This window comes from Urocitellus parryii, chromosome 13 (genome assembly GCF_045843805.1).
Source record: "Urocitellus parryii isolate mUroPar1 chromosome 13, mUroPar1.hap1, whole genome shotgun sequence".
In the NCBI taxonomy this organism is placed as follows: Eukaryota; Metazoa; Chordata; class Mammalia; order Rodentia; family Sciuridae; genus Urocitellus; species Urocitellus parryii.
Genome location: NC_135543.1, coordinates 68,460,508 through 68,480,063, shown reverse-complemented (window position 1 = coordinate 68,480,063; position 19,556 = coordinate 68,460,508). Strand labels below are relative to the sequence as shown.

Genomic DNA, 19,556 nt, shown 5'->3' with positions numbered 1-19,556 from the left:
AACACTCCTGCACAGTCACTTCGCAGTCCTTGGAGGGGACACCTGGTAAGTATTTAAGCATTGACCTGTCAATCCTAAGCCCTGTGCCTTCTGTGCCAAGTACACTCTGCCTTGAAGTGGTAGGTGTGGCTGCTTATGAATTGGTAGTCTCTGGAGTCCAGAGAAAAACAGGGTAAAAGTTCTAGAAGTTTTCACAGTAATTGTCATTATGAAAGACAAACTGACTTCCCAAACACTGAAAAGAACTTGTTTCACTTGTGTTCTAAAAGACACCTTGTGGCTAGACCCAGTGGCACATGCCTAAAATTTAAGCCACTCAGGAGGCTGAGGCAGGAGGATCTTGAGTTCAAAGCCAACCAACCTCAGCAATTTAGTGAGGCCCTAAGCAACTCAGTAGACCCTGTCTCTAAATAAAATAACTTTTTAAAAGTTATTTTAATAGTTCCCTATTGTCTACAGGAGATGTGCTCCAAGTAGATACCTGAATTTATGATAATATCAAAGCTTACACATGCCACACTTTTTCCTATATGTGCCTATGATAAAAACCAATCAGAATCAAAAGGATGTGGCTCAGTGGTTAAGTGCCCCTGAGTTCAATCCCTATTAACAAACAAACAAAAAAAAACCCAAAAAAACACAACACCTTGTGATTTTTATAGCCCCCAAACTGATAGGGATCTATAATAATACAATGCCTTTTATACAATAGTACAATGTAAACTGGGTATGATGGCACACACCTGTGACCCCAGCAGCTCAGGAGGCTGAGGCAGGATAATTGCAATTTTGAGGCCAACCTCAGCAAATTAGCAAGGCCCTAAGTAACTTAGCCAAACCCTATCTCAAAATAAAAAGGGATGGGGATGTGACTCTACAGTTAAGCACCCCTGGGTTCACTCCCCAGTACCACCCCCTCCAAAATAAGAAGAAAGAAAAAAATGCACACACACACTCACATACACTTATATATAATAAAATACAATATAAAAATATGTTGCTGGGTGTGATGGCATGCACCATTAATCCTAGAGTCTGTGGAGGTTGAGCAGGGGAGTCCAAGTTTAAGGCCAGCTGTGGGGGGCGCGGATTTAACCAGACCATGTCTGAAAAAAAAAAAAGAGCTGGGTATGTATCCCAGTGGTAGAGTACCCCTGAGTTCACTCCACAGCACCTCACACATTCTCCCTCCCCCCCCTCTCTCTCTCTATATATATATACACACACATACATATATACATACACACACACATAGTTGTCTCTCTAAACCATGATTTTGCTTTCTGAGGTTTCTGTGGTCAAATTCAATCTGAAAATATTCGTGGAATGTTCCAGAAATAAGCCAAGGTCAATGGTGCATGCCTGTAACCTCAACTACTTGGAATGCTGAGGCAAGAGGATCACAAGTTCAAGGACAGCCTGGGTCTCAAATTTTTTTTTAAATTTTTTAATGGGATGAAGAAATATCTCAGTGGTAGAGCGCCATTGAGTTCAATCCCCAGTACCACAATTTTTTTTTCCAAAAAATAAATGAAATGTAGAGAGACAAAATTCTAGGAATAAACACTTTATACATTTTTTTACTTATTTTTTGAGGTGATGGGGACAGGATGGATATAGGGCCTCTTGAATGCTAAGCAAATTCTCTACCACCGAGCTTCTCTCCCAACCCCTACAAATTCATAAGTTTTAAGTTGTGCATTGTTCTGAATAGTGTGATGAAGTGTTGAGACACCGTGCCATGTCATGCCAGACTTAATCATCCCTTTCTCTAGACATACCTTGTACTACAGGTTACTTGTGTTACATGTTGCTATGATTGTTCTATTTCATTAGCTATTGTTAAACTCATGCTGGGCTTCATTTTTAAATTAAATTTTATCATAGGCACATAGAGGAAAAAGTGTGGCATTAGTACTATCATAAATTCAGGTATCCACTTGGAGCACATCTCCTGTAGGTAAGAGGGAACTACTATAATATTAAAATATTTAAAAGTGGTCATTAAAGTACTAGCAGTTGTCAAAGTATCCTTTAGGTGTAAAAGTGTAACGAAACCTACTTTATGTATTTAATACCATTCTCCTTTGTAGAGAGGAGCTTGCATTCTCTATTCAATTATGCAAACAGTTTTCCTTCTGGTATCCCATTTTATATCTGGCACATGAAACTGGAAATCTTTATAGAGGAAGTTCATGATGTTTAATACCACGTGAATCCTTATCATTAGCAGTTTCCTTCACAGTGCTCTTAGAATAAACTCAAACCCCGCTATCTTATTCCTCGGGGCCTTTAGGATGTGGTCCTGGCCTAACTTTTAAAACTTCCTTCCTCACTGTTAAAACTTCAGACTGTTACAGAGCTGCCTTCTGAGAAACTGAGGCAGGGCAAACATCTCCCCTGCTCTTCAAATCCCTATTCTTGCAATCAAGTCAGAAATATTTCAGACATGTCACTAATAAGAGTAACAGGTGTGAGTTTATTGAAGGGATAGGGAAAGGGAAAGGGGACACTCTCCAGGGTGAGAGTAGATCCTCTCAGAGAGGGACAATGTGCCTCTCCTGTACTCCAGTTTCATTGGGGATCCCAAAGAAGTTTCCAGAGAGTCCCATCCAGATCCACCTCTTGACTTTTTTTTTTTTTTTTAATTTATTTATTTTTTTAATTGTTGGTCATTCAAAACATTACATAGTTCTTGATACATCATATTTCACAGTTTGATTCAAGTGGGTTATGAACTCCCAATTTTACCCCGTATACAGATTGCTGTATCACATCAGTGGGATAGTAGAGAATAGGACAGACAGCAGAATACATCAGACAAGAGAAAGGCAATATGTCAATCATTGACTTTTGACTGACAGCAGAATGACATCAGACTTCCAAGTCCCCACTGCCACAGCAACTCTAGGTGATGTTGGCCCATGCTCACCAGTTCTAATTGGGATATATATATATATATATATATATATATATATATATATATATATATATAATTTATTTATTTATTTTTCAAGTGGTGCTGAGGATCAAACCCAGTGCCTCACATGTACTAAGCAAGCTCTCTACCACTGAACCACAAACCTAGCCCCCTCTAATTGGGTTCTTAACCATATATTCTTATAGATTTTATTGTTAGGAGGAATTATCAGAATTGTCCTCATCTCTCTGATTCAGGATCTGTTCACAAAAGTCTCCTGGGTTTCACGGGCCTGCATTTCTCCTGCAGATAACAGGTCATTTGCTGGGGAATGTGACATATCCTGTCCACTTAGGCCAGGCAGGGCTGCAGGTCAATGGCTTCTTAGAAAAGAAAGCATGTGGGGTCAGCACAGTGGGCCCATTTTATGGAATTACTCTCTGAACCTCATCTTCCCACCATCCTCATCTATCTGTTCCTTAACAAAACCACTCTTCCTGCATTACTGCAGTGCCTGTCTCTTTTCCTCCAGGGTAGGACCAACCCTCCTCCTTCCTAGAGAGTCACTACATTCACCTGGTAGTGTCAGCTTATCTGGGTCACAGTGCCCAGATGTCTAGTTGAGCATGATATGATTCTGTACAGGTATTTTTTTTAAAAAATTGCTTTTATTTTTTAAATACATGACAGCAGAATGCATCACAATTCTTATTACACATATAGAATATAGTTTTTCATATCTCTGTTTGCATATAAAGTATGTTCATACCAATTCATGTCTTCATACATGGACTTTGGATAATGATGTCCATCACATTCCACCATCATTGCTGACCCCCTGTGCCCTCCCTTCCCCTCCCACCCTCTGGAATTTTTAAATTTTTATTTATTTAAAAAATATTGTTGTTGTTGTAGATGGACAGAATGCCTTTATTTTATTTTATTTTTTAATGTGGTGCTAAGGATCAAACCCCGTGCCTCATGCATGTTAGGCAAGCACTCTACCATTGAGCTACAGCCCCAACCCTACAGATAATTCTAGATGAATTTAACATTTAAATGCCAGGTATAGAGGCGTATACCTGTAATCCCAGGGACCTGGGAGACTGAGGCAGGAGGATCACAAGTTCAAAGCCAGCCTCAACAACTTATAGAGGCTCTAAGTAATTTAGCCAGACACTACCTCAAAATAAAAATTTAAAAGGGCTAGGGAAGGGTTAAGCACTTCTGGGTTCAATTCCCATTCCAAATAATAATAATAATAATAATAATAATAATACCAGTAGAAATTGAGGACAAGATGACCCTCCATAATACAAGTGGGCCTGGAGGGGTTCAGAACATGCCATTCCAAAAAACATTTTGTATCAAGAATCATCTTGTGCCAAAGGCAAAAAGGAAAGAAGAGTAGACACAAGAGGAGCTCCCCACCAGCCCCTTATCAACTGTTGAACCCCGACTCAAAGAAAAGACCACTTTTAGATTAAATTAAAGCAAGCTTGTATCTGTGTATACAAAGAGAGCTGATCAGTGGCTGTCTCTCCTAACGCGGGCTAGAGACCAGTCCCCCAGCTCTCCAGGAAAGAGATTTTATAGCACAAAAAGTTGCAAAGGGCGGGTGTCCTGAGAACTTACAGTTAACAGGATTTTAACAAGCGTAATACAAAGGCAGGCAGCAGGTCAGTGATCTACATGGCATGATGATATTTCAAGGTAGGGAGTAAACTCAGATCCCAACATTAGAATTTACAGGCCCCACTGAGGTTTCAGAGAGGGTTGTTATCTGGTCAGGGAAAGCCAGGCCTGGGTGAGTTCAAGGCACAGGCAGGCATTCCAAACAAAGTTCAGAAATCGCAGTCATTTATAGTACAACAGAAATTAACTTTGCATGACTTTGTGATCTTAAGATGGAATTAGGCTGGTTTCATCACGACCTGAAAAAAAAAAAAAAAAAACAGAACATAAATTCCCTTTTATAAAGATGTCACTCAGCTTCCCATATCAAAACCTTATCACTAGAGATAAGATGGAACCAAGGAAGAGTCTACCCAAACAAAACTTACCTCCCACTTGTTTTCCCATCTGTTTTCCTTCCCAGTTTGTGACAACTGAAAGTCTAGACCCCTTTCCCTTCTCTACGAGTTTGTTGTTCTTGGTTAAGATGCTATAGAAGCCCAAGGCCTAACACCCTCAAGTTACTCCTCTCAGTATTCCCACATAGAAGCAAAATGCAAACGCTAATAAACTTCCTTTGTTTTTGTCTCTTGCTTATCTGCCTTTTGTGGTCTACTTGCAGGGCCCCCATGCAATGGACTTAGGATTCTTAGAGGAAAGATTGTTTTCTGTCTCCTACAGGCCTCATCCCATCAGTTGAAGGCTTTGGGGGAAAAGTCACCCTCCCTAGGAGAGAACTCTGCCAGCAGATGGCCTCTGGCCTCCAGCTGCAGCATCAAACCCTTCTGAGGCCTCCAATCTGCCCAACAGATCCCAGACTTCCAGCCCCCAGTCATGTGAGCCAGTTCCTTAAAACAAAGGTATCAGACAGACAGACATCCTTTTTTGTGTGTGTGTAGTTGTAGATGGACAGAATACCTTTATTTTGTTTGTTTATTTTTATGTGGTGCTGAGGACGGAACCCAGAGCCTCATGCATGCTAGGCAAATGCTCTCCCACTGAGCCACAATCCCAGCTCAGACAGACATCTCATCGGTCTATTTTTCTAGCATAACTTGACGGATACAGTTTTCTAACCTCCTCATCTAAAGGTGGTGGCTGAGACAGTGGCCTTTCTGGATGCCTTGGGCATTTCCACACTCTGGGCTTCCTTGTGTGTTTGTTCTCTGGCCACCCCAATGTCTGTGGAGCCTCCTTGGGTACTCAGCACAGCCCTTGAGCCAAGCTATAAGTGCTGAATGGACAGGTGGAAAATACGTGTTTTATTTATTTTAACAACATATCTTCTTTCAGGTAACTCTAGGATTTGACTAGCATGATTTTGAAGCATAATTACATTTGAAAGTTAATTCCAAATTTATTTTTAGACATTTGAACAGGGGAATCAGTGGAACAAGAGCTAGAGAACATTTCATTAAAAACTTAAAGCTTAAGGCTGGGATTGTGGCTCAGCAGTAGAGCCCTCACCTACCACGGACGGGACCTGGGTTCGATTCTCAGCACCACATAAAAATAAAGGCATTGCGTTGTGTCCGTCTACAAAAAAGATTCTCTCTCTCTCTCTTAAAGCTGTGTTAACAACTTATTAGTTCATTAATAATAATTTTGTGTGTGTGCAATACTGGGGACTGAACCAGGGATGCTCTACCACTGAGTACGTCCTCAGCTTTTTTTTTTTTTTCCTGAGTCGGAGGACTCTTGAATTTGTGGTCCTCCTGCCTCAGCCTCCCCAGCAGCTGGGGTTAAAGGTGTGTGCCACCATACCTGGCATCTCCTTAATAATTACAACATGAGAACCTCACAGGCCAGCCCCTACAAACACCCCAGCAACCACCCTGAATCAGCAGATGGGCACCACTGCAGGCTACTGTCCTGGGGGGCAGGGAAAGGAGGTAGGGACAGACAAAGCATCTCCATCTCAAAACATCTCCATGGGGTGCCTGGGCACCCTGAGAATGTTTCCACCGCTGCTCCTAGGACAGGGTTGGGAATTCCTGGAGACTTGCCTTTTGAGAAACTGGAAATAATTTCTTTAAATCCGGTCTCCAGTTTTTCATAGGCACATCAAGAAACCACGAACAATGAAGTTCAGCTGATGAAGGTTTTAATGCCAAGAACATTCTAGACCAAAAAATCAAATGAAGTTTCTTCTGATGATTATAAGGATGCTTTCTGTCACAGATGATAGAAACACTCTTTACTTTTTTCTTTTAGTTCTATGGTTGAATTCAAGGGCACTTGACCACTGAGCCACATCCCCAGCCCTATTTTGTATTTTATTTGGAGACGGGGTCTCATGGCGTTGCTTAGGACCTCGATAAATTGCTGAGACTGGCTTTGAACTTGACATCCTCCTGCCTCAGCCTCCTGAGCTGCTGGGATTACAGCTGAGCACCACCTCGCTCAGCCACTGTCCTTTTTATTTTTTATTTGAGACAGGGCCTTGCTAAGTTGCTGAGGCTGGCCTTGAATTTGTGATTCTGCCTCAGCCTCCTGAGTCACTGGGATTTCAGGTGTGCACCACTGGGCTCAGAGAACCTTAGAAACACTCTAAAGAAATATCTAAGGCGGTTAAAAACTCTTCCTCGCATCACCCCCGTTCATGCAGTCAATGCAGTGAGCATCTTTTTGAATTCAAGGGCATTGTCATCAGAACAGGATTTGACCATGATACATTGGCACATTCTCGGGGTGCCTGCAGAGAAGATAATCTTATGCAAATCCTTATAAGCAACTGTCTCAATTTAAATATGCTGCCAATAATGGAATCCAGATGATGACTTTGATAGCAAAGTCAAGTTGATACAAGTTACCAGAATATCCAAAGGCAAAGTTGGTTTTGCGGATCAGCACTCCTGACTCCAAGGCGGTGTTAAACTGTGTGCTGCTCTCAAAATCTGCAGACTTTCCTTGGAACAGGCAAAATATCTAAATGTTGATGTTATCTTTCACACAAGGTGTGTCTGCACTGATCCCCAGATGTTCGTGCAGCTAGTCTTGGATGCCAACTCTGTCCTTGACTTGGGAACTGAGGTTGGTTTCAGCCTGTGTCTGATTGATGTTGACCATGGCTTTCCTGTACCCAAGGATGTGAAGCTTAAATTTAAAGAGATCACCCATGTGATCCACTAACAGGGGACAATGGCCTGCGTCTTATTTGGGGGTTCTTCTTCCTGCCAAGGAGGATGTAAGCCACTGGAAAACTTAAACTCTAAAATAATTAGTGAAGAACAAAACACAAAGAGTCAGAGATATACTCACAAAAGTGGAACCCCTAATATGTCCAGTCCATACAAGAGCCGGAACTAGACAAAGGAAAGATGGCTCTGGTGGTTTATTAAGGGGTACATCAAAGGCAGGGATAAGGTTTCACAGGCAGAGTCTTGCTTCCTGATGATGTCTTGCAGTCAGCAGGTTGATTGGCATCTTGGCAGGTCACACCCATCTCAGGTGCTGCATGGGACACGGCAGAGCAGGATAAAAATTCACAATGTCTCTGGGCAATTGACCAGAAAAAATGTCCATTGGTCATTCCCAGACATCAGAGGTTTCTATCCACTAGACTTTGATGCTCAGTGACCCACACACAACCCATGGATGGCTCGTGGCAATCCACCCAGCACTGGACTTCATCAGACTCTGCAGTGAGAATCACAGCTGAGCCAGGCAGCTGCTGTCATATTGCAGTTAGCATAATTGCCCAACCCCACAAAAAAGTCATATCAAAGACTCTGATGGCAAAGATGAGTGGACGGAGTATGCAAATCATTTTATTGCATACTTTATGCTCATGCACATGTAAATCTCCCGATGCAGAAAAGATCCAAAGTATAATTCATCTAGAAGTATAGGGGGACCAACATGTGAAGGCTTGGATTATTGAGTGGATTCCAGAGTGGAATTCCACTGGATTCCAGAGGCCCACTCTCTATTATGTGTTATCAGGACCAACATGCCAACTATGTAGCAACTCCAGAACCACAGCTTCCTGCTGTAAGTGGAAGACCAGCTCCTTGGCTGTCTACCGATGTCTTGTGCTTGAGAAATAGAATGAAATATCATGTGACAGCTGATGTGTACAAAGCATTCCTACCACTGTGAACTCAGAGTTTAGCTTGCATTAAGGGATGGGAGGGGGCATTTAACTTAATTACTGCTAATTTTATACTACTGCTCACTCTTATAAACGTCTAAAAGTAAGGTTGGCACAGATGTAGCAACATAGAAGACCAGAAGATGGGGGGGGTCACACTTACCTGAGTTCCTATGGAAACTATTTGAATATTTGTTTTACACGGATTTTTAAGTCACTTTCCAAACAAGCTACTAAAGCTCAGCTGCTGAGCAAGCATTTGGAATTGGTTCAATGGCCAAAGGAGCCACACACTTAGCATCGTGACCTGTTTTGAAAATCGAGTATCTTAAAATAATTTTTTAAAACTCCTAAATAACTATAATTATTGAGTGCCTCATTTATTATCTTAATAGTTCCCTAAAACTTCCTTTGAGATGTCCCCGGAAGTGAGGCAGGGAGAAGGGGACACTCCTGCTGCAGCTGCCTCAGCTGGTGTCCATTGCACGGCTTTCCTGGCCAGGCCGTGACAGGACCTGTGACAACCCTGCCCCAGGCCTCCCTCCAGTCACAGTTACTGGATCAAATTGGGGAAGGGAATGACTTCCTGTTTGTGCATGCTCCTCACGGGTAGGGAAGGAAATCGAACAGTACAGATGAGAAAGCTTTACAGTGAAGACCCACTTAGCCCTGTGCCCGGACCTGAAATACTGCTTCCCAGAGAAGGGACCCCACGGCCCACCAGAGTGGCCTAAAGATGATTTTAGACTGAAGACAGGAAACAGCAGACACAGTAGCTGTTCTGAGCTTCCCTTATCTGATGAGAGGCAAAGCTCTCTGAGAATAAAGCTGCCTTAAATCCCTTCTCTGGGGCAGCTTCCAGCCAGGAAGGAAACCATCTATTTGCACCAAGATGAACAGCTGAGTTCAATAAGCCCATTAAAACCTTCCATGTAAGCCAGGCATGGTGGCGCGGGCCTCTAATCCCAGCTACTTGGGAGGTTGAGACAGGAGGATTGCAAGTTTGAGGGCAGTCTGAGAAATTTAGTGAGACCCTGTCTCAAAATAAAAAAATTTAAAGTCTGGGGATTTATTTCAGTGTTCCAGTGCCCTGTGTTCAATTCCCAGTACCAACCAACCAACCAACAGAAATATATATATTCACCTGTTGTCCCACCAATTTTCTAACCTTCTGCCCTTTGTAATCACACTGATCTATTTTTTAAAAAAATATGTTTATACTCTCAGTTAAGTAATTTTTTTTTGAGGAGAGAGAGAGAGAGGGAGAGAGAGAGAGAGAGAATTTTTTTTAATATTTATTTTTTAGTTTTTCAGCCGACACAACATCTTTGTTGGTATGTGGTGCTGAGGATCGAACCCGGGCCGCACGCATGCCAGGCGAGCGCGCTACCGCTTGAGCCACATCCCCAGCCTCACACTGATCTATAAACCCTTTTTCTGGCTGTTTGAGAGCCACTCCTTTTGGGGGTGCTCCTGAATACCTATGAACTATTAATTGATTAATTTGCAGCCTCCCACCTCACAAGCACTCAGACCTAAGTTGGTTGAGGAAAAGTTTTCCTCCCCACACTTGGATCCCCCATATTAACTCTTTTCTGGTAATTATTACTCTTCTTTGAACTCTTATATTACAGTTTTCTCCTTACTATTCTGTAAAGTCTCAATTCATTTTGATTCTTTGGTTGCTGATCTTTACACTTTTAAATAATGTCCCCATAACCCCATTCCTTCTTTTGTCAACTTAACCTGCCTCTGTATTATATGAGAATACAAATGCTTCTTCACTCCCATTGAGGTTCTGTCCTGATAAACTCATCATAAGTTGAAAATATCGTGAGTTGAAGGTGCATTGTGTACCTAACCTGAACATCGCAGCTTAGCCGCTGAGTGGACTGCAGTGTAAATTCTCCAGTGGTCGTGGGGCTGACTGTAGGACTCGCTGATTCTGCCCAGGATCATGAGAGAGGTTCGTGCCACTTACCATTAGCCTGGGAAAAGATCAAAATTCCAAAGTCAAAAGAGTAGTTCCTTCTGAAAGCACATTGCTTTTGCACGATTAGAAGGTTGACAACATTGTAACCAGATACAGAGGCACTTGTCTGTGATTCCAGGGACTCAGGAGGCTGAGGCAGGAGGATGGAAAGTTCAAAGCCAGCCTCAGCAACTTATCAAGGCCTTAACTAACTTAGCCAGCCAGACCCTGACTCGAAATATAAATAAATAGATAGATAGATAGATAGATAGATAGATAGATAGATAGATAGATAGATAGATACATAGATAGGGCTGGGAATGTGGTTGGTGGTTAAGTACTTCTGGGTTCAATTCCTGGTACAAAAACAAAAATATATTTACAAAGAAGAAACATTTTAATTTCAAAAGTTTCATCAGACATTAAGGGCTAATGATTTTTGTTTGTAATCCAATGTGTAATCAGAACAGAGTATACTTTACCTCCATTTCTCTGTATAACATGTTGGCAAAATATTATGTGACCCTTCCAATTTCTTAGCCAGTTGATTCAATTTCTTGAATCAATAATTCAATGAATATGTATGAAGTAAACCAATCTTAGTTGACCACTTCCTATCATAAATACTGTGATATACCATTTCCTCTGTCCTTTACATTAAAGGTTCTTTAACCATTGATAGTTCCATGTAACTCAGTGTCCAACCAGGATCAACACAGGAACATGCCCTTCACCTTTTGTGGCGGTGTAGGGGAGTGTTACCAGGGATGGAACAGGGCCTCACAGGCTCATCATATGCAAATGTTTCACCACTGAGCTCTACCCCCGGCTCCAACTTCAACAATTTTGAAGCATGAATTTTTCATTTTCTTTGAATGCAAGAGTAATTGATGACTAGACATCTTGAATATGTACATGTACAGGCATGAAACCAAATACAGAACAAAGGCTGAGCCATTTTGAGGGTCTTAAATATGCTCTTATGAGCTTGGGCAAGCTGATGAGCTTATCACAGTCTAAACTCTTTCTAAGTTAGCCACAACCAATAAACAATTTTTCATTTGGAGGCCATTTTTGAAAAAATCACCTAGAGGTCTCAGATGTAGCTCTATAGTAAGAGGGCTTACCTAGAATGCACAAGGTCCTGGGTTCCATCCTCAGCAATGAATGCAAAACAAGCAAACAAAATAGAACTAAGAAGCCACTCATATGAAAAGGCAGAGAAAATGTGTATACACACACACACACACACACACACACACACACACAAAGAGAGAGAGAGTAGGCAGAATGAGACAAGAAGGTAGGACAGGGAGAAATAACAGGGAGACCAATGTGAGGATTGCATACTCTGTTCAGCTGACCCAAATTATTGATCTAGGGACTAAAACTGATATGATCAATAATTGATATTGCTGGCTTTTGGAATCCCACAGGTATGTATTTTGGCCTCCCTTTTCTAACTCTCTAAGCCTAGTTACACAATTCTGTGTTCATATGTTGTCTAAGGCTCAAGTCAGAAAGTCATTTTCTGAGACCCTTCATCCCTCCAAAATGATGTGTCACTTTGCTAATCAAAGAAATTATAGTACAGGGTTTGACTGTAATCTCTGCAATTGCAAAAATGTGTTATTTCTTGAATTTTATAGTGCATGTGGATATCATGCAGACTGACCTGGAGTTGACTGTGCCCAGCACTTCTGTGCTTGGAGTACCCTGTTAGAGGAACAGGTACACAGAGATGCCCTTGAGTCTTCCTCAGTGGAAACAAATAGTAATGTTTTAAGATGATGGGCAAATATCAGAACAGATCTTAATTCAAAATGATTTTGTACTGTGCGTATAAGAACAGGAATGAGCCAGGCGTGGTGGCACATGCCTATCATCCCAAGCAGCTCTGGAAGCTGAGGCAGGAGGATCATGAGTTCAAAGTCAGCCTCAGCATCTTAGTGAGGCCCTAAGCAACTCAGCAAGACTCTGTCTCTAAATAAAATGTAAAAAAGGCTGGGGATGTGGCTCAGTGGTTAAGTGCCTATGGGTTCAATTCCCAGTACCAAAAAAACAAACAACAACAACAAAAATCAGGGATGAGGGCTGGGGATGTGGCTCAGTGGTTGATCACTTGCCTAGCATGCCCTTGTTCAGTCACTAGCACAAAAGAAAGAAAAGAGATAAGAAAGAACACGAGAGTTTTTAGCATTGCAAATGCTGGAGGGGCATTAGTCCTTCTCCCTGTAATAGCTGTGCAGTCATCCCTTGGCTTCAGCAGGGACCCAAATCTGTAGATGCTCAAGTCCCTTGTATAAGATGGCATAGTAGGGCTGGGGTTGTGGCTCAGTGGTAGAGTGCTCACCTAGCACATGCAAGGCCCTGGATTCGATCCTCAGCTCCATGTAAAAATAAATAAATAAAATAACATGTTAAAAAATATTAAAATATAAATAAATAAAATGGCATAGTATTTGCACATTAACTACACACATCCTCCCATATACTTCAAATCATCTCTAGATTCATTATGATACCTAATACAATGCAAATGCTGTGTAAATCATTCCTATGCTCTATTGCTAAGGGGGAGGGGGAGGGGAGGGGGGAGGGGAGGGAGGGGAGGGAGAGGGGAGGAGGAAGGGGAGGGGGAGGGGGAAGGGGAGGGGAGGGGGAAGGGGAGGGGAGGGACAGGGGGAAGGGGAGGGGAGGGACAGGGGGAAGGGGAGGGGAGGGACAGGGGGAAGGGGAGGGGAGGGAGAGGGAGAGGGAGAGAGAGGTGGGTGGGGAGGGAGAAAGTATGAGAAGGTCTCTAAGAAAAGATATGCAGAGTTTAACATGGAAATAGTCAGAACAGGGCTTTTGACCTGGCAAAAACCCCCATCCCTGTGTTTTCCCAACTTTGGTATTAATCCAAATCCTCTGGAAGCAAGGCTTCCATATAAATCATCCCAGTTAAATGTGAATATTTGTTAAATACAATTTCTTTCTTTCTTTCTTTTTGTGGTACTAGGATTGAACCGAGGGTCTTGCACTGTAAGAGGGGTCCGGCGGAGCGTCGGAGGGAGAGACCACACAAGAGACTTACTCCATGCAATTGGCAAAAGGGGATTTATTGGGGATCCATTCCAGCGCGCTGGGGCTCCGTGCCCACTCAAGAAGGGAGAGCAGCCCAGAGCCCAGAGCAAAGGTCAAGCAGAGCTTAAGTGCACTTTTTGGAGAGGGCGGTGGGCTTTGCATACATCAGAACAAATCATCATGAGGCGCGGGGAAATTGAACAACAACTCTGAGACGTGATTGGCACAATCATTGGCAGGAACAGGTGGGGCGGGGGTGATTGGTCATTCGTAAGGGGGTTACACATTCAAACTGATTGGTTCGGGCCCTGTGAGGAACTGCACAGGGCCCTAGGCTAAACGGCCAGTAGGGCGTTGTTTTAACTATCTCAGGAATTCCAAGTTCTGGGTGTAACAGAGGAACTTAATAATACCTAATCTTTTACATTCAAGCTTTCCAGCTTAGAAACTTTACCCTTTCAGCACATGCTGGGCAAATGCTTTATCACTGAGCTATATCCCCAACCCTCTTTTTAAAATTAAATTTTAACTTTATTGTTTATCTGTTTTGTTCATTACTAGGGGTTGAATTCAGGAGCACTCTATCACTGAGTTACATTCCCAGCCCCTTTTTAAATTTTTTATCTTTTGTTTTGAGACAAAGTCTCACTGAGTTGTCCAAGCTGGACTTGAGCTTGGGATCCTCCTGCCTCAGTCTCCCAAGTAACCAGGATTACAGGTGAGTGCCACTAGACTTTTTAGAAATGTTTATCTATTTGCAGTGCTCGGGATAGAACCAAGGCCTCACACATGCTAGGCAGTCTACCACTGAAATATGCCCTTAACCCCACAAGCCATTCTTTACTATTAAGTGTGTCCCATTCAATAACTAGGATATACTTATAATAAAAAATATGATCTGTTGTTTGGACTTGCTGTTTGTGTTCTGGGTTTCTGTTTGCTCTACTAGCTCCCCTCCACAGAGATCCTGCCTGTTCAAATACTGATTCCCGGGTCCATTCAGAGATCCTGATTCAGTGGATCTGAATCTGAATTTCTGACCAGTTCCAGGGGATGGTGATGCTGGAACATCCGAGGAGACTCTTTCAGAATCACAATTATAAAATCCTTCCCCATGTAATAATGTTGCCGTGTCCCTGGGAAGGCTCACCTGAAGGACACTCTGTGAACCCTGGCTGTGTACCCTCTGCCACTGTGCCTCCTGGCTTCCATGTGTCTTCCCATTTTCAGACAGAGATGTGAGATGCTCCTAAGAATTAACAGGCTCATTTAATACTCCTGACATTTAAATGCTTATTTACATCTCCTTTAAAGAATTCATTTCCCCACACTGAACACATTTTCCCATCCCTGGGAAATCTTTAGAATACTTAATCTAGAAGCACAGGGCAGGTGAAGGAGTTTGATGGATGCATGACCATTGCACTATTGATTTTGTCTGTGGATATGTACATGGCATAGTACATGGTATAAGTCACCATGGCACTTCTCAACATGCACTTCGCATGAGCTTTATTCATACCGCAGAAAATTTCTTTCTTTCTTTTTTTTTTTTTTTTTTTTTGGTACTGGAAATTGAACCTGGGGTGCTTGACCACTGAGCCACATCTCCAACCATTTTTATTTTTTTTTTTATTTTGAGACATTCTCTAGGTAACTTGTTGAGGATCTCACTAAGTTGCCCAGGCTGGCCTTGAACTTGCAATCCTCCTGCCTCAGCCTCCCAGGTAGCTGGGACTACAGGTGTGAGCTGCCATGCCTGGCCTTCCATCATTTTTAAATGAGAGACATTAGTGCCTCATCAACATATCTGATTCAGCTGTTCCTAAGCATTTTAAATTTGTCAATGTCTTGCTCCTTGGAGGTAGAACACCCACCACTGGACTCCTGCTATTCCAATCAGCCACCTGCATCCCACCAGTGCTTAAAGACTGGTTAGACTTTGTCTCCTTCAGAAAGGATGTACCTGGCAGAGTTCCCAGGTCATGGACTCACTTCCCAGTAAAGGCTTCCCCAAGTTAATCCTGGCTAGAGGCCAACTGTATTATTTTCTGGATCTGTCATAACCCTCTGTTGTCTTATCCCTCTCCTCAAATCTATTTGTTGAAGTCCCAACCCCTAGAACGTGCCTTTCATTTGGAGGGTCTCTGCAGAGGTCTTTAAGGTAGAATGAGTTCACTAGGGTGGGACAGAGTTCAATCTGACCGAGGTCCTTATAGAGGAGATGAGGACCCAGACACACACAGAGACTTCACCATGTGAGGTCACAGAGAGAAGACACCATTCACAAGCCGTGGAGAGAGGCCTCAGCAGAAACCAACTCCTCCAATAACTTGATCCTAAACTTCCGGCTTCCAAAATTGTGAGAAAATAAATTTGTTATTTAAGCATCCCAGCCTCTGGTACTTTGTTACAGTAGCCTGAACAGACTGAGCCACCATGTGAGTGCAGGTTTTACCCAAGACATGACCATTAAAATTTAGGATCTTATTTGAAGGGGCAGGCAATTTTCACCCTAAGTCAACCTATGATTAGAGATCCTAGGTTGCCTCTCTCAACAGATTGTGCTATTTCATCCTTCAATTCCTGTCTGCCCTAAGTCAAATGGAGACTGCAAACAGGTACAAATCCTGGGCAGTAGACAGGAACTATCTTTCCACAGCTACTGCCCTCTTTCTGTGAATTACCACTTCTTTCTGCCAAGAATCATCCTTAAAGGTAACTGCCTTATTTTTTTTTCATTATTTTTCTCCCTCCTTGCAACAAGCATGATTTATTTCTCCCCAACTCTGCATTGATTCAAGACAGTATCCTTTGCTAATTTGAAGTGTGGTAAAATAAACAGGAAAAGATTTATAATAGGGCTTGCAATACAGCACGGTGGTAGACTGAAAGCCCTATAGTTATATGTATTTGTATGTATGTATAACTTTGCTAATTAAACCAAAATAATGACAAGGAGACCTGTCTCCTCGTGCCTTTTATTTTCTCTAGGAGAATTATTTTCTTCACAAGAGTTTGTTTTTTGATCATCACTTTCTCCATATCACTCATAAACTGCTAGAAATCATAAATAAAATGAATGATGTAATTGTATAACTTGTACTGAATGTTTAAGATGCTTAGACAAAAATTCATGGGTAGACTCATAACCAAGGCTGTCACAGACTTTTCAAAGACTTTGATCATGCAGCCCCACTCCCCACACAGCTACTGAACATTCTATTAATTCAGGACCCCTGCTTCTAATTGTCATGCTTACTTATATCACTGTGTCACTGTAAAATTGCAATCTAATTATATTAGTTCTCTAATATATATAATTTGCTCCATTTTTAGTTAGCTTCCCTTCTCCAAAAATAGCAATGGTTGTCTTTGATTGATCTTGCTGAGTCAAGCCAAACCTTATCTTGCTGTCAATTGCAAGCATATACTTTAGTTTTTAAATAGAAACAGCTCACATCCCACTGCGCGGAAAATAAGGAGTCAGGGTGAAGAATGACGGATGGTTAGGAAATTAATTTCAAAAGTAAATGGATCCTCTGTTGACTGACAGACAAAATGTAAGAACGAGAAAGGAAAAAGCAAGATCTTTTTGCCGCATGTGCTGGGCCCTTGGATACCAAAAGTTCTCTCATTAAATAAAGACTTATAGTTTATTACTAATTTTATTCATTCGGAGTTTATTTCACTAAAAATTATATTACTTTTTTTTTTAGGGGTTGATGGTCCTTTATTTTTTTATTTATTCGTTTATATGTGGTGCTGAGAATCGAACCCAGTGCCTCAGGCATGCTAGGCAATAGGCAAGCACTTTACCACTGAGCTACAACCCCAGCTCTTAGAGTTATCTTACTTTTGAAATGTGAATACCAAAGCCAAGAATGGCCATGACAATTTTAGGGGAGAGAACTTCTACAAGGACAAAGGTGTCGATCAGAGATGGGGAAGGTCCCTGGTGCCCAGGTAGAGAGAGTGAGCTGTGACTGGTCATCTAGAATACTGAGTATGAGCCAGTGACTGCCAATCCAGAGGAGCTCCCAGGGCATGCCCTAGTGGAAGGCCTCTGGAGCTGATGGGTGCACTGCTCCTGATCATTGACCAGCAGCCCACCCAACACCAGGGATGCAAATTCTCAGCAACCCCACCACGGACCCACCCTCACCCCCACCCCCCCACTCCCACCCCACACCCCAGAACCTCCTTAGTCAGAAAGTGGGAGTGACATGGTACTGAGCCTAATCTAATGGTTCTTTTTGAACAGCCCATGGATGATGCCTTTGGAGCTCAAGTCTGAGAACCACATGCTATTCTAAAACATGGACTGAGGCTGCCATGGTGGTGCACACAGTCATTCCAGTGGCTCTGGAGGCTGAAACAGGAGGATCACAAGTTCAGAGCCAGCCTCAGCAACTTAGCAAGGCCCTAAGCAATTTAGTGAGATTCTGTTGCAAAATAAAAAAATAAAAAGGGCTGGGGGTGTCACTCAGAGGTAAAATGCCCCTGGGTTCAATCCCCAATACTAAATAAATAAATAAGGATGGGGATGAAGCTTGGTGGTAAAGGGCCCCTGGGATTCAGTCCCTAGTACCCCACCCCCTACACAAAATAAACCTGTGAGAACTCAAAGTACAATAAGGTCAAATCTCTCTGCATAAACTAATGATTGCCGTTTTCAAGAGGGAACATTACTTTCACACAAATGGACTTTGAAGGTCCCTCTACCTGTTCCCTGATTCTCAAACCCAAAGGACAATATTACTGTGGTTAGAGTTTGGGTAAAAGAAAAGGGTCTCCGTTTTCATGGCACACATGAGTGATTCCAGGGATCTCCCTGGGATGTGAATACCTCAGTGAATTTAGTGAGTACACTAAAAAGTACGAGGCACAGGGAATTGAGGGAGGCCAGCCCAGGCAAAGCACCAGGAACCTAAAACCAGCCTCGCTCCATGCTGTTGACACTGTGAATCCTCTAGCTGCACTGACACATTCATCCCAAGCAAAATGGCTTAGGAAGGAACAGTCCTCCAGTGAAGTGTTGACCTCTACTGGGCACCGAAGTGAAAAACCAGCCTCTGCCTCAGAGCAAAGCCTGTCCAAGGAAGGGACATGACCTTTGTCCTTGGAAAGACCCACAGAGCACTCCCAGGCACATTCCCACCCTGCAGAGTTGTTTATCTACAAATAACAGGAGAGATCTGCTGTTATCTGCTGTCCCTGACTCAGTCAGGCTAGGTGGGGACCCACAGCAGCCCCCTAGCAGCCACCAATCAGCACGTACACCCCTCGTGGCTTAAACCAATCAGTTCAAATGAATCCCCCTCTTGTAGTAACCAATCACCCCTACCCAACTTGTTCCTGCCAGTGAATGTGCTAATCATGTTTTAGAGTTGTTATTTGATTTTCCCGCGGTGTGTGATGATTTGCTAAGAGATGCTATGATGTATGTGAAGTCCCTGCCTTCTCCAAAGAGTGTATAAAACTGCTGAAAACCCTGGGCTCGGGGCCTCTCAGCGACACCAGTTGCTGTGTGCGCTCAGAGGACTGAGCTAGCTCCCAATAAACACCTCTTTGCTGTTTACATCCATCTTGGTCTCTGGTGGTCTTTTGGGGGTCCCAAATTCGAGCATAACAGGAGTCCTCCCATTTAGGTTTTATGATTGGATAGTAAACAGATAAAGGATTTAAGATTGTAAACCTGACCATGAAAGGTCAAAACCAGAAACAAAACAAGAGGCCACTCCCGGTGGCTCACCCTGTAATCCCAAGGGTTCAAGGCCAGCCTCAGCAACAGTGAGGTGCTAAACAACTCAGTGAGACCCTAAATAAAA

The 19,556-nt window shown here is 42.7% G+C and overlaps 1 pseudogene; it reads left to right on the top strand.

Moving 5' to 3' along the window:
* Positions 1-6,383: 6,383 nt before the first annotated feature.
* LOC144249980 (ornithine decarboxylase pseudogene) lies at positions 6,384-7,726 on the top strand (annotated as a pseudogene).
* Positions 7,727-19,556: the final 11,830 nt, after the last annotated feature.